This window comes from Lagopus muta, chromosome 5, assembly GCF_023343835.1.
Source record: "Lagopus muta isolate bLagMut1 chromosome 5, bLagMut1 primary, whole genome shotgun sequence".
NCBI classification, from domain to species: domain Eukaryota; kingdom Metazoa; phylum Chordata; class Aves; order Galliformes; family Phasianidae; genus Lagopus; species Lagopus muta.
In genome coordinates, this window is record NC_064437.1 from 25,277,506 (window position 1) to 25,289,943 (window position 12,438).

Below are 12,438 nucleotides of genomic sequence, written 5' to 3' on the forward strand. Positions count from 1 at the left end.
TGGAAGCACGGAGCTCAAGGGACGGCTGACGTGACTTAAAGTTAGCAAAGTTTGCAATTTGGTTGTAGTCCTGGAGGTGAAATACCCATTTTTATGAGAAGTGAGATGCTATCTTTGAAGGGCTTCATTACGCTTGAACGTGAACTTCCTCTGCGGTGGAAGGCCTGTCCATAGACAGAGCAGACAGTGCAAACTCAAGAGAAATAAACACATGATCATCCTAGAAGGAAATTATCATACAAGGTGAATAGTGGCCCTTGAGCACTTGGGTTTGCTGTGTTTCAGTGGATGTAACAAACAGAAGCACCCTCACATCCTGACGTCATCTCCTGTGCAACACGTGGTTGCATTCAGAGCACCAGGACGCTCCTTGCTACCCAGCCCTGATCCAGATGGGGATCCTGTGCTCAACTCAAGCAAAAAGTGAAATGCACATATCTGTTTGCTTTTTTTTTTAATTTTAATTGAAACAGTCTCTGCCCAGAAGCACTGTCAGAAACACACACAATCAACCGAGTTGGAATTGGACCCAGTGATCCTCATGGGTCCTTTTCAACTTGGGATACTCTTCAATTATATGATTATAGATGTGCAGAAGAACAGCCTTTGTGCAACCCAACCCACTTCAGGTACATTCCTCGTATCTTCAAGAATATTCCTCCTTACACCAAGAAATGCTCTTCTTAACAAATGAATGATGATGGTTTTAGCTACAAGATAAAAAAAACAAATCCATTCTAATTGAAAAGAGGTAAATGATTTTTTTTCATAATAACTTTTTAAGAAGATGACTTTGGAAGAAGTTGGACAAATGGCCCATCTAAAATAGGACATGAAATAACTCACTAATTAACCCTATGCTACCAACATGGGCCAGTGAGATCTGCATAATGTCCCTCCGTATGTCTCCACAGGGTGTCAGTGTTTTTTCAAGTTTGGGTCATTTCATGCTGGAATCAGACTGATGTCCTCAGCAGCTCAGTTTCAGGAGCCTGCTCCTCAGAGGGCAGCCTGTTTGTCCTGTGCTTCCTTTTTCCTCCCACAGCCAGTGTTAAAATACGAAGATCAGAAAGACGAAGTCATGATCTGAGGATGACTTGAGGGTTTCAGGGGCTTGAGAAGGGGCAAGACTCCAAATTTGCTAGTAGTTCGGTGGGTGGGATTCCTGTGGGGCGATATGTTTCAGCAGGGAATGCAAAACTCCTTCCTCTGGTGCTAGGTGGCAAGCAGTGTGTCTTTGGCAGAATTAACTTGAGCTGCACACACTTGTCACTGTTTGCCCTCCCATCCCTATACCAGTTGTGTCAGTACTGTGCAGCTGCCTGGGCTGTTGTAAAGTGCGCTGCAGAAATGACCTTGGCTAAAAGTAACCCGGCACATAAAGGAGCTATGTTCAACACAGATTAATTACCCCATCTAATTCACCAACCAGCCACATAAGCGTTGTGGCAGCAGGGACGAGGTGCTGGCAACTCAGGTCAGCACTGCTGACGACAGTGGTGTTCCAACTAGAATCCAGCTCAAGCTCTGAGAGTAGAACAAGGTGGAAACCCAGATGTCCAAAAGTATCCGAGGGTCTGATTTCCCACAGAGCTCAAGTTTTCATGTTTCTCCTGCATGAGGAGCCAGTGTACTTTTACTTTCCATTACAAACCTCCCCTAAGCCCCATGAGCAGCCAAGCCGGGAGGCTGAGAGCAGAGACCTGGACTCCCTAGGTCAGCATCACTTCCCCAGCTCAGCATCTCTCAGCTCATGAGGTTACAGTGAAGCAGAAGCTGGCCTGTGGACTGGGCTGAGTGGCTGCTCAGTGGCCAGCCTTCCTTGCCATCGCCCATTTCAAGGACTTTTCTATAGGATGACCACCGCCTCTGCTAAATTGTGTGACTGCTTTTTCAAGCTGGAAGAGTTGGAATGCGATGGTGGCAGATGATGTAATGGGAGAAGGATAGTGACCCAATGGAAGGCCAGGCTCTGGGGCTCTGCCAGCTGCTTCCAGAGAGAGAAGAACTTCCACGGACAACTCTCAAGGGGAAAGCGAGGATGATCACATGCTCCAAAGAAAAGCATCTTCACCAAGCCTCTGTACTATGGGTTCAATCTGGGCAAACCAAGACAGCAGGTTCTTTCTCCTTCTTTCTCCTTCCCTTCCTGCAGCAGGCAGGCCACCAGCCTCACAGCCAGCCCCGCTCTTGTTTGAAGCTCCCCGGTGGTCTGCAGAACATTAAAATTTCTGGAACGGCTGCACTGAGCGATGGTAGAGAAGGGGTATTGACTGGGACCACTGTAGCTGTTTCTTAGTCTTTAAAAGAGAACCATCACGGCAGCTATTTAGCACGGCTTTGAAAATTCAAATATTGACAGAAGGAAGTTTTCCGGAGGACGCCAGCAGCGTTTGCAGCAACCCCAGCAGCAGAAACACACTGCAGTGTCAGATGTGGGCTGCAGCACAGACCAAACCCACAAGCTCCACGCCGGCAGAACTACAGCTGAGCACCAACACCACTGCACCTTTCTGTTTGACTGTGCTGGAGAAAGGGGTGGTGAGGGTAGGAGAATGGAAGGGAAAGACTAAAATGCCCTGAGGAACTACAATTGCGTTTGCCAAACGCTGCATTTTACTGGGAAAGGGAGAGAGTGACTTCACTTTTTACCTCGCTTTCCCCACTTCCCTTGCCCCATACAGACAGATGTGGCTTTGCAAGAAAATTAATTACAGATGGAGGCTAAAGAAAGGGGAAAAACACCCTCCACCGCAAGGCTTTTTCCTCTGCAGACTGGAGGATGGATGGGGCGGCCTGGGAAAACTGGCAGATGGAAAACCCATTACAGATGTGAGGTTTGGAGAATAAGGCTGAGGGACAATTTGAGAGCTGTAAATTTTAATTTTGGGGGTATAAATGCATTGCTTAGCAACAAGAAACAAATAGGAAGCAAGAAGCCTCAGGAGAGAAATGCTTAAATATTTCAGAATCCCTATTTGAGGTGAAGACTGCATTACCAGAGACCTGAGGAGCTGCTATTCTCAACAGCTAACTGAGTGGAGTCAAGAGAGAAAGAAAACACGGGCTTCAATCTCATTTCCACACAGAAGTGAATTTAACTTACTTTGGGAAAGGAAAACAGCATTGTTTGTTCCCATCCTTGTTGTGTGCAGCACATACCTGCCCAGATCTGACATGAGGTCATCTTTAAGCACGTTGCTTCCAAGGAAAGACTTCTCACAACGCATCCAGGGCTTTGCAGGGAGTCTGCTTTACGGGGCTGTGCAATCATTGCTACCATATGTCTGACCCTCACTACACGGTCTAATGCCTCTTTATGCTGCTGCATAAATCTTCGCCTAGAATTCCTGACATCTCAAAGGATGGTGGAGGCCTCCATCCCCAAGGAGAGGAGGAGAAGGGTGAAAAAGAACAGATCACCTGGAAGCAAACACCAAATGTTCTACTCCGTTTCTTTACCGTGAAAAGATGAGGACAAAGAGGAAGGGAAAAAGACATCGCCAGCTCTGGAGGTCAGATGTTACTGCTTTTGTCTTTTTTTGTTGTTAATCCACTGATACTCCATAAACACGAAGACGAGTAAAGCACAAAGCTTCCAAATGAGTCCACGACCAAAGCTTTAGCTCTGCAGCAAAAAGGGAACTCTCTAAGGATTAAAAAAGAAATGCATAAGAAACCAAAACTCCCGTAAAAAGTTATTTTTCTTTTAAGAGCCTGAAATAAAAAATTGTTGTTCAAGGACATGCATGCATACATTTATACTCAAAGAAGTAACCAAATGATCAGAGCCAACATCAGGCAGTTCTTTGCCTCATTGCAGAGCACTACCCATAGCATACCTTGGGGCTGTGCTAACTTGGTAGGAGCACGCTCTGATCCCCTCCTGTGCTGCTGGGCGTGACATCACTGTGGCTTTCATGAGGGAGGTCTGTACTGATGGAGCCCTGAAATAAGCCAGACGTTCCCATTCAGTTTTGCTGCTCCAGCTAAATAGGAAAACTCCAGTTCTGGGGGGAAAAAATAGTCCGCAAACCCAACCAAACAAGAACTCTTGAAATAACCAAATCCCAAAGGCCTGCAAGAGTTAAAAATCAGGAGGAAAATTTATTGGTAGCTTAGTACTTCAGGCCAATGAACACAGCTGTCTGGATGCACATGTTACCTTCAAAATTAATGAAAAATGAGAAGCACAATGGACACTTCTTGTTCAACAGTCAGAAATCCAGACAGCAAACAGCACTTGGAGAGAAGGCACTCTGACATAGGACAAAGTAGCTCATTACTCACAGTTTGCCTCATTTGGAGGGCTGGAAGAGTTCTCTAATTACCTAGAAAGGGAAGACAAAGAACCCAATATCAAATGCAGCTACAAACTGTGCCTAGAAATGCATTCAGTTGCCATCTTTGGTACGCTAACGAAACCAGCTCAGAGTTTAAAAAAATAGAACCACAAAAAAATACAAAACCTGAGACATTTGGATACCAATTATTCTTTGCTTAAAGACAAGACAGAGCAAGGCCTGGAAGGCTCCTCAGGTCACTGTGTCCCACTCCTATTGCCAACCTGGAATCAAAATTCTTCATATGAGCACACTGTGTTTCCATTTGGAAAAGGTGACAGACAACATGAAAACAGCAACTGTGAATAGCTACTGCCACAAACACCAACAGATTTTGAAGATGTTAAAAATGTGCAGGCCAAAGCTGCCTTTAAAGATGAGAGAAATAAGTACTTCTGTATGGATCCTCAGTGTTTTTCTAGGCAGCACCACATCAGCTGAAACAACTCGATGCAAATAGAACCGACAGGATTCAAAGAAGCAGCTCCAGCTGTGGTTAAACTTCAAGCATTAAGGGATGCTCAGACTGCCATTTTGCAGCACGCTGCAGTGATGGGCTACACCAGAAAGCAGCATCTGCTGCAGAATATCTGAGCACCTGCCCCAAAGCCAGCACTAAGCCATTCCTGGAAGACAGGCTTTTGGGAAACAGATTGATGCTTGTCCAAAAGAGTCATGTAACAAAAGCTTGTCTAGGAAAGACTTCAGAAGGATAATTTTAGCTTGGTTTGGAATGGAAGGAGAGGCTTACAGCAGAAACTTAGTGTGCTGAAGGAACACGAGGCTTCGGAGAACATAAGGGATTTGTGTCTTTTATGTTCTCCATCCCCACTCTTTTTTGAGTGGGTGGGAAAGGGTACATGCACATTTCTTGAAGGGCACTGCTGGTGTTCGTTTCCCACTTTAAAAGTAAGGGCTGGATTTGTTATAGCAATAATACTATGGAAAGACTAGCTGGCAGAGAAAGCCGAAAGGGTAAGGAGACATGCGCATCCACTGACTTCCCCACAGGACATCTAGACAGCTCCTTTCCTTCCTACCTGAACTCCTTCCAGCAGAACTATTGATAGAGACTTCTTCCCTCCACTGTACTGCACGAATCACAGAATGGCCTGAGTTGAAAAGGAGCACAATGATCATCTAGTTCCAAACCCCCTGCCATGTGCAGGGTTACCAACCACCAGACCAGGCTGCTCAGAGCCACATCCAGCCTGGCCCTGAAAACCTGCAGGGATGGGGCATGCACAGCCTCCTTGGGCAAGGAACTTGTTTGTTTTTTTTGTTTTTTTGCTTAGCAAACCAAAGGGTCAGCTTTCCAATTCCTGAATTAATAAAGCATGCATTTATCTCATTTAAAACACAGTGAATTGGAGGAGCACAAAACTCCTCCTCTGTTGCAAAAAACCACTTGGCCCACCAACACCAGAAGATGAGCTTAATAAAAAGGCCCTCGCAGCTTCCAGTGTTTTTCCTACAGTCAGTTAGAAGCAGCTGACAAGATGATAAACATGAGCCTGAAACCAAGGGCCCCATCCAAGCACAGACTCCCTGCTGCTGCTCATGCTAATAGCCTGACCTGGAGGTAATGTCAGCGGGAGCACTGTACAGAGCTCCCTCAGATAGCCTGGATTTCCAGGGTGGAAGAGGCAGGAAAACTTAAAGCTGTGTGGGAGTGTAAGATCCTAACATAAAAAAGCCAAAAAGCTCCATCATTTCAGCATTGCCAGAATTTATGTGTCTTCACTGTGCAATTCAAGGATGCAAAATAGAACACAAAACACTTCTCATTCCACCTTTGCCAGATGCTTTGCCTTCTGATGAAGCCTCTTTCCCCCCAGCGTTTCCCTCACAAAAGCAGAATGACGTCCCTGCAGCAGCAGTGCCATGGAGCCTGCCTTGTGCTTTTTTTTTTGCTTTGGAACAGAAGGGCATACAGAGGCATAGTGAGGAATGAGCCTTATTTTGTTGGATTCCTTCCTGTACGAAGGTAGGAACTCCTACCAAACCCCATGCACTTGCAGCCAAAGTCATTTCTCTGGCCAACGAAGCAACACAGGTCACTTGACCCAGGGTGTTAACAAAGGAAAAAGCCCTCAGAACTTATCCACATTCCTGAGTGAAAACAGGCTGCTAAAAACTGCACTCGAATTCAAGAGCATTATAGTGTGGAAACTCAAATAGCATCAGATATTTCACTGGAAAACAGAAGGAGAATCTTCTCCAAAGTGCAAGACGGCACTGCTGCTCTTGGAGAGCAAAGGGGAGTGAGCAGCCAAGGGGCCGGCCAGGCTTCCCTGCCAAACAAGTACGACTTCTGGTGCTGCTGAAACTGCCACTGCTGCTGTCACCCTGCATTTGATACGCACTTCAAGCAGAGGAGAGAGATCTGGGGCAGGAGAGATGACATGGGAAAGGGAGTGAGCAGAGATAGGGAAAGGGGCTGCTCTGTTCCCCAGGCTCTGCCTACCCCTGTCCTCGTGAAAAGGCTCCTTCAGCCAGACATATCTGTCAGCCGCCAATCTGCCTTGCAAGATCGTGATGCTCTTTGATTTTATTCATTCCTGCTGGAGGTTTTGCTTAAATATAAACAGCGCAGCATTTCAGCAGGAATTAAAAAAATACAAGTGAAAAAAAAAAATAATGAAATAAGAAATTCCCCAAACCTCCAGGCACATTTTAAAGCACATTAAAAAAGACACAACAGTTAACAGCTTCATACATACCACAGCTGCAGTGATTTGGAGCAAAAGTAAGGCACGCTGAATGTGTTAGTGTTTTGTTTTAAAATATGGCTGTAGGCTTCACATTCAGGCAAGGGCCCTCCATGATACCGAGGTCTCCCTTTGCAGGCCAAGTCCTCTGCTAACTTTGCAGACATTTTCAGTCCAGCCTTTGCCAGCTTCACCCATTCTCCCGGGCTCTCTGCTCTCCTCCCTTGCCCTCACAGCCTCAGGGTTCACCTGGTGAGGCAGAAGAGAAATGAAGACATCACTTCCACGTGTTCTGTCCAGGAGCAAGGTGGCTGCTGCCCCTTCTTTGGCTGTGAAAAACAAAGAATATTAAAAGCCAACAGTGTTTCCAGAGGAGCTGCCTTCTCTCCATCTCCCAGAACTCACAGTCACTTCCCTGGTGGAGAGGGAGAAATTCAGTGATTGCCATTCTTCCCATCATCATTTTGACTCCTCTGTCTGCTTCACATGCCCAGCTGCTGGACTCCAGCACAGCAGAGGCTATTGTGAGGTCCCCAGGGCTCTGGGAACACAGGCATTAAGATTTACAACCAGTAGGCGAAGAACAACTCAAGAGGTGCTTTATTGCTTGTGATGAGGGACTGTATGAAAGAAGCCACAGGGTACTTTTTCATTTGGTGGTGTTTCTTTAGTTCTTGGCAGCAGTCTTTGGTTATTGCTCTATTTTTCTTTCCCCTCCCACTCGTCTTTCATCTCACAGCTTCTGATGCTGACTTAATTGCGACGCACTGAATGTTGGAAAGATACCCTCACAAACACTAAGCAAGGCAGCAGCTAAATCTCCTGATACTATCCTAGCACTTTATCCCAAGCATGCAAACAAAACATAATCCTAGTCCTGAACTTCAGGGCTCCCAGCAACCCAGAACCAAGAGCTCTGAGCTCAGTAGCACCTCGTTTTGGTCCTGCCATGCCAGCACAAGGCCTGCATTGAGACTAAACAGGAACCAAAGACGGAGCCCTTTGGTTGACCAACACACAACTGGCAACCCCACCCTTCTGTAAGGTGAGGAAGATCATAACATTTTAAGTCAATGTTACTTTTTTTTTTTTTTTTTTTCTTTTAACACAAGCTAGAAGTTTTCCTGTTCAGATATTCATATTTCTACTGAATTCTATTTCTGTTCTTTTGAGGTCTTATCTGGAATATTGTGTTCGGTCCTAGGGCATCCAGTGTAAGAAGGGTATGGACCTGTTGGACTGGGTCCAGAGAAGGGCCATGAAGATGCTCAGAGGGCTGGAGCACCTCTCCTATGGAGAAAGGTTGAGGGAGTTGAGTTTGTTCAAGTTTGGCTCTGGGGAGACCTCACTGCAGCCATGCAGTACCTAAAAGGGGCTCACAGGAAAGCTGAGGAGGGACTTTTTACAGGGGCAGGTATGGATAAGACAAAGGTTAATGGCCTTAAGATGGTAGATTTAGATTAGATATAAGGGATAAACTCTACTATAAGGGCGGTGAGGCCCTGGCATTGCCCAGAGAAACCACGGGTGCCCCATCACAGGAGGTGCTTGAGGCCAGGCTGGATGGAGCTTTGAGCAGTCTGATCTGGGCAAACCTACTGATGGTGGGAGACTGGAACTGGGCGTGCTTTAAGGTCCTTCCAACCCAAACCACTGATGTGATTCTACAATTGTGTTTCAAGAAGGGTTTACTGCCTTTGTCTCCACAGCCCTCTCTACCTACCAGTAACAGCAGAAGGCTCTGATGGCTCTTTCACACAGACTTTGACATTCTTGTTTGAAGTGAGGCCAAAGGATGAACAGCTTTTTCTTTTGTAAGCACCAGGCTTTAACAATGCATTCCAATATGTGATTAACACAAAGTAACGTCTTGGTTTCTTGATTCTTCTGATGTGAAAGATGATCAACACCACGTGGAGGGTAAACACATACACTGTACCCTTATGCTTTCAGCATTTCTCAAGTGCTGTCCACAAAGAAAGCACAGGCACACGTACTCTTTGAAAGACAAAGCAATTTGCCAGTGTAAGAAATACAAGCAAATACCTTCTGACATTCATCTACAGAGTGTGTGAATGAAGGAACCAAAACCAGGGCAGTTGTATTGTATAGTGCCACTAATGTCAGCAAAGGATGGACTAGCAGCACAAGTAACTTAAAGAAAAATGAAGAAAGAGAGGTGGTGTGTGCCCTTCAACCTATGCTGCAGAATTCAGAAGCAAATCAAATTCAATCAGTCTTCTCAAGCTCGGGTACACAGATGTGATACTTTCTGTAACACTATTTTAAGTGGGACACAGGTGTTGTAAATCATTCTGTAATGCTCATTAATGGTCTCTGTCAGCATTCCACGCAGTACACAGGGGCAGAGCAGCAGAGCACTCACCCTTTGCACACATGGTGCAGATGGCACATATGACCCTGGTAACTCAGCACAGTTCAGGCAGTGGATCTCTTTGTAACAGACTTCGAGGCTCACGTCTATAAAATGAACCCACCTTCTGAACTGACAATGACCACAACCATTGCTCCTGCTTTTAAATTTAAAAATAAAAGTTGTAAATCCCATCTCCAGTAAGAATATCTTATAGATGAAAACTCTTATTCAGCTTTTCTGGAGATTACACTACTTAGAGGGACTGTCCAACTCCGTACATGAGCTGTAAGTGACCAATTAAGCCCAAGGAAGCATTCGCCTTGTTTGTCTGGTCCCACCATTACTTCTGTATTTTCTCCTATTTTGTTTTGCACTGCCTTCTCTCGGCCTTCCAATCATATTAACCAGTCACTACGATCCTTTCTATTACCAAATTGCTTAAAAGAAATGCCTGTACTTTTAGGCAGTAAAACACTGAAAACTCTAAAGGACAGAAAACTGGAGCCCAGTGTAAATCACGACTGCAGGGCACTGATAATAAACCAACCTTATTCAGGCCAGATAAAGCAGCAAATCCTCATGTAACACAGCAAATAATTTATCCTTAGCCAGAACGACACTTAGTCTGAAATTCAAACAGCCGTCTTTGTACGCACATGGAGGCTGCCAAGTCTCCATACTTGAATGATCTCATAGACTCTGGCAAAAAAAAAAAAAAAAGAAAAAAAAAAAAGAAACAAAACATTTTACCACGTTAGCTGAATAGACAGGGGCAAAGAAAGATCGACGTTAAAGCATTTTAGAGGTTTGGGACTTCATGCAGATCTTCAGACTAACTTCAGGAAAAAAATACAAACACAAAGTTGGAGAAAAATAGGGGACCTAAGCAAAACCTTCTCTACATTTCCTTGCTTGCAATAATGCTGTCAATGAGGAACAACCTTCCCTAAATATCCATTTCTTTTCTCTACTGAACTCATACCAAGCACAGCTCATACTCGTTTCACAAACAAGGATAGGACGTGTAATGAAATATAACCTCTCTTAGAGAAGTTCAAGTGCAAGGGCAGTAACATTTTCCCCTGAAACATCACAAAAATGGATCAGTTTTCATCTGTTGTGACTTGCTTTCTTGCTGTCTGTAAGACGTTGCTCAGATAGAAGGGAAAGCAGAACAGAGGAGAAGGGACAGAGCAATGGGAGACAACGTGGATCCAGGCGAACAAGAGGACATTGATGGACACACTGCTACCTAGCAGAAAATCGTGTGCAGCCCAGTTGGCCGGTGCTTAGCACTGAGCACAGATAGTTACTGAGCTCAGCTTGGTGCCCAGCTGTGTACACTGGACCTGATCCTCTACTTGAGTGAATTCCTGCCGTTCAATCAGTCTATGAACGACGACAATTTTACCAGCTGGAGACTGGCTACCTTTTGGGTTTCTGAAAACACTGCGGTGCCTTTCAACATGCAGCTGCACACACGAAGCCAACTCCAGAAGAGCACACAAGCTGTGTCTTACCACGCTCGGATGGGACAAAGGCGAGCAGAAGTCGCAGGCTGAAATAGCGACTGATAGATTTGGATTTCTCCCTTGCCAGTTGCTGGGTTAGGATGGGCTGCATTTCCAAATGCGCTGCATACTCAAACTCCCAGTTGACAAGAGAGACTCAAGCGGTCCATTATACCACTGGAAATTATGTCCCTTGCAGCGTTAAGCCAGGCACCAAATATGCATAACCTATCTTAAAAAAAAACAGGCATAAGTCACTTGCTTCACCTCAGAACGAGTGCATAAACTGCACAACACAGGGAACGTTAAGATAACTTCTATTTTTTTAAAAGCCTTACAAACAGTTATCTACAGTTTAACAGCACAGTGAAATACAAGGAGTAATGAGGAGAGCAACACCAGCTGAAAGTTTGGAAACTCCATCTCAGCATCCTTTGCCCTCCTGCTTTTCTCCGTGGTGCTCCCGGGCAACAAGGGCATCTCTCAGCACGCACCAATGGGAAAGAAACAGTCTTGGTGCCACGTGTGGGGATTAGCCAGCATAGCTGGGTCCACAAGGACTGCAGCACCCTCCTGCACACCTGCAGGTAGTTCACACTGGAATCTCTCTCCCTGGTCCTCTCTGCATAAATCAAGCAGCAGGGAGACTCAGAAACATGACGAATACGTTGGCTAGAATATCTCCTGCTGTAAAGACACAGGGAGGAAGGGGGATACTAAACTAACCTTGCCTTGGATGGAAAAGCAGCTGGAATTTAATGTTCTTGGAAGCCAGCCCTGGCTGTTCAGACGTGGATCTGCCAGGGAAGTCCCCAGCGGAGGCATTGCTCATTCTCCTAAACTAAAATGTCAAGAGAAAACACTGGAAATCATTAAGCACTCTGTTCAGCATTTCTTGAGCCATCTCAGGCAGGGGGTGGGGAAAAAAGCCTCAGCCACAAACAACACAGAAACAAATTCTCAGTGTTAATACAAAACAGAGAGCAGAACATCAGAAATCCAAAGCAGGATTTCACTTAATCTTGTCCATCTGAAATGACATAATACCAAGCCAGCCTTGGACAAAAAAAAAGGAGAAGGAAGAAGTATGGAGCAGAAAGCAGAATGCACCTCTCCTCCCAGCACTTCTCCAGCGCAGAGCCTTCTGAATTATTGAGTGAAAGGCACAACTGGGGAAGCATTTTGGTACCATGCTATCAAAGTGCACACCATGGGACCCCCATCTTTCACAAGAAATATAAATGACCAAACAGTGTCCATTGATACAACTAAAAGCTCAGTGGCCATTTTTTTTTGCAAAAAACAGAGATAAATTCAGTAAGCTCACCTTGGTAGTTAACTGGTAGCAGATTAAGTGGGCTGTCTCTGTCTGTTTGATAGCAGAAGTATTTGTACATCCTAACAAAATAAGGTTCTGTACTTTGTGAGCTGGGTAAGCTGGATGCTCAGTGCTGACGACTGCAATAAGTGCCAGAAACAATTTCTCTTCCTCTGTA

At 45.3% G+C, this 12,438-nt stretch overlaps 1 long non-coding RNA gene across 1 annotated transcript; it reads right to left on the reverse strand.

Moving 5' to 3' along the window:
• Positions 1 to 2,996: 2,996 nt before the first annotated feature.
• On the reverse strand, positions 2,997 to 11,155 carry LOC125692832 (uncharacterized). Its single transcript, XR_007376859.1, has 6 exons — positions 10,952 to 11,155; positions 9,979 to 10,130; positions 7,067 to 7,303; positions 4,291 to 4,331; positions 3,843 to 3,947; positions 2,997 to 3,649 (listed from the first exon to the last, which is right to left on the reverse strand). It is a non-coding gene; the product is annotated as an uncharacterized LOC125692832 (long non-coding RNA).
• Positions 11,156 to 12,438: the final 1,283 nt, after the last annotated feature.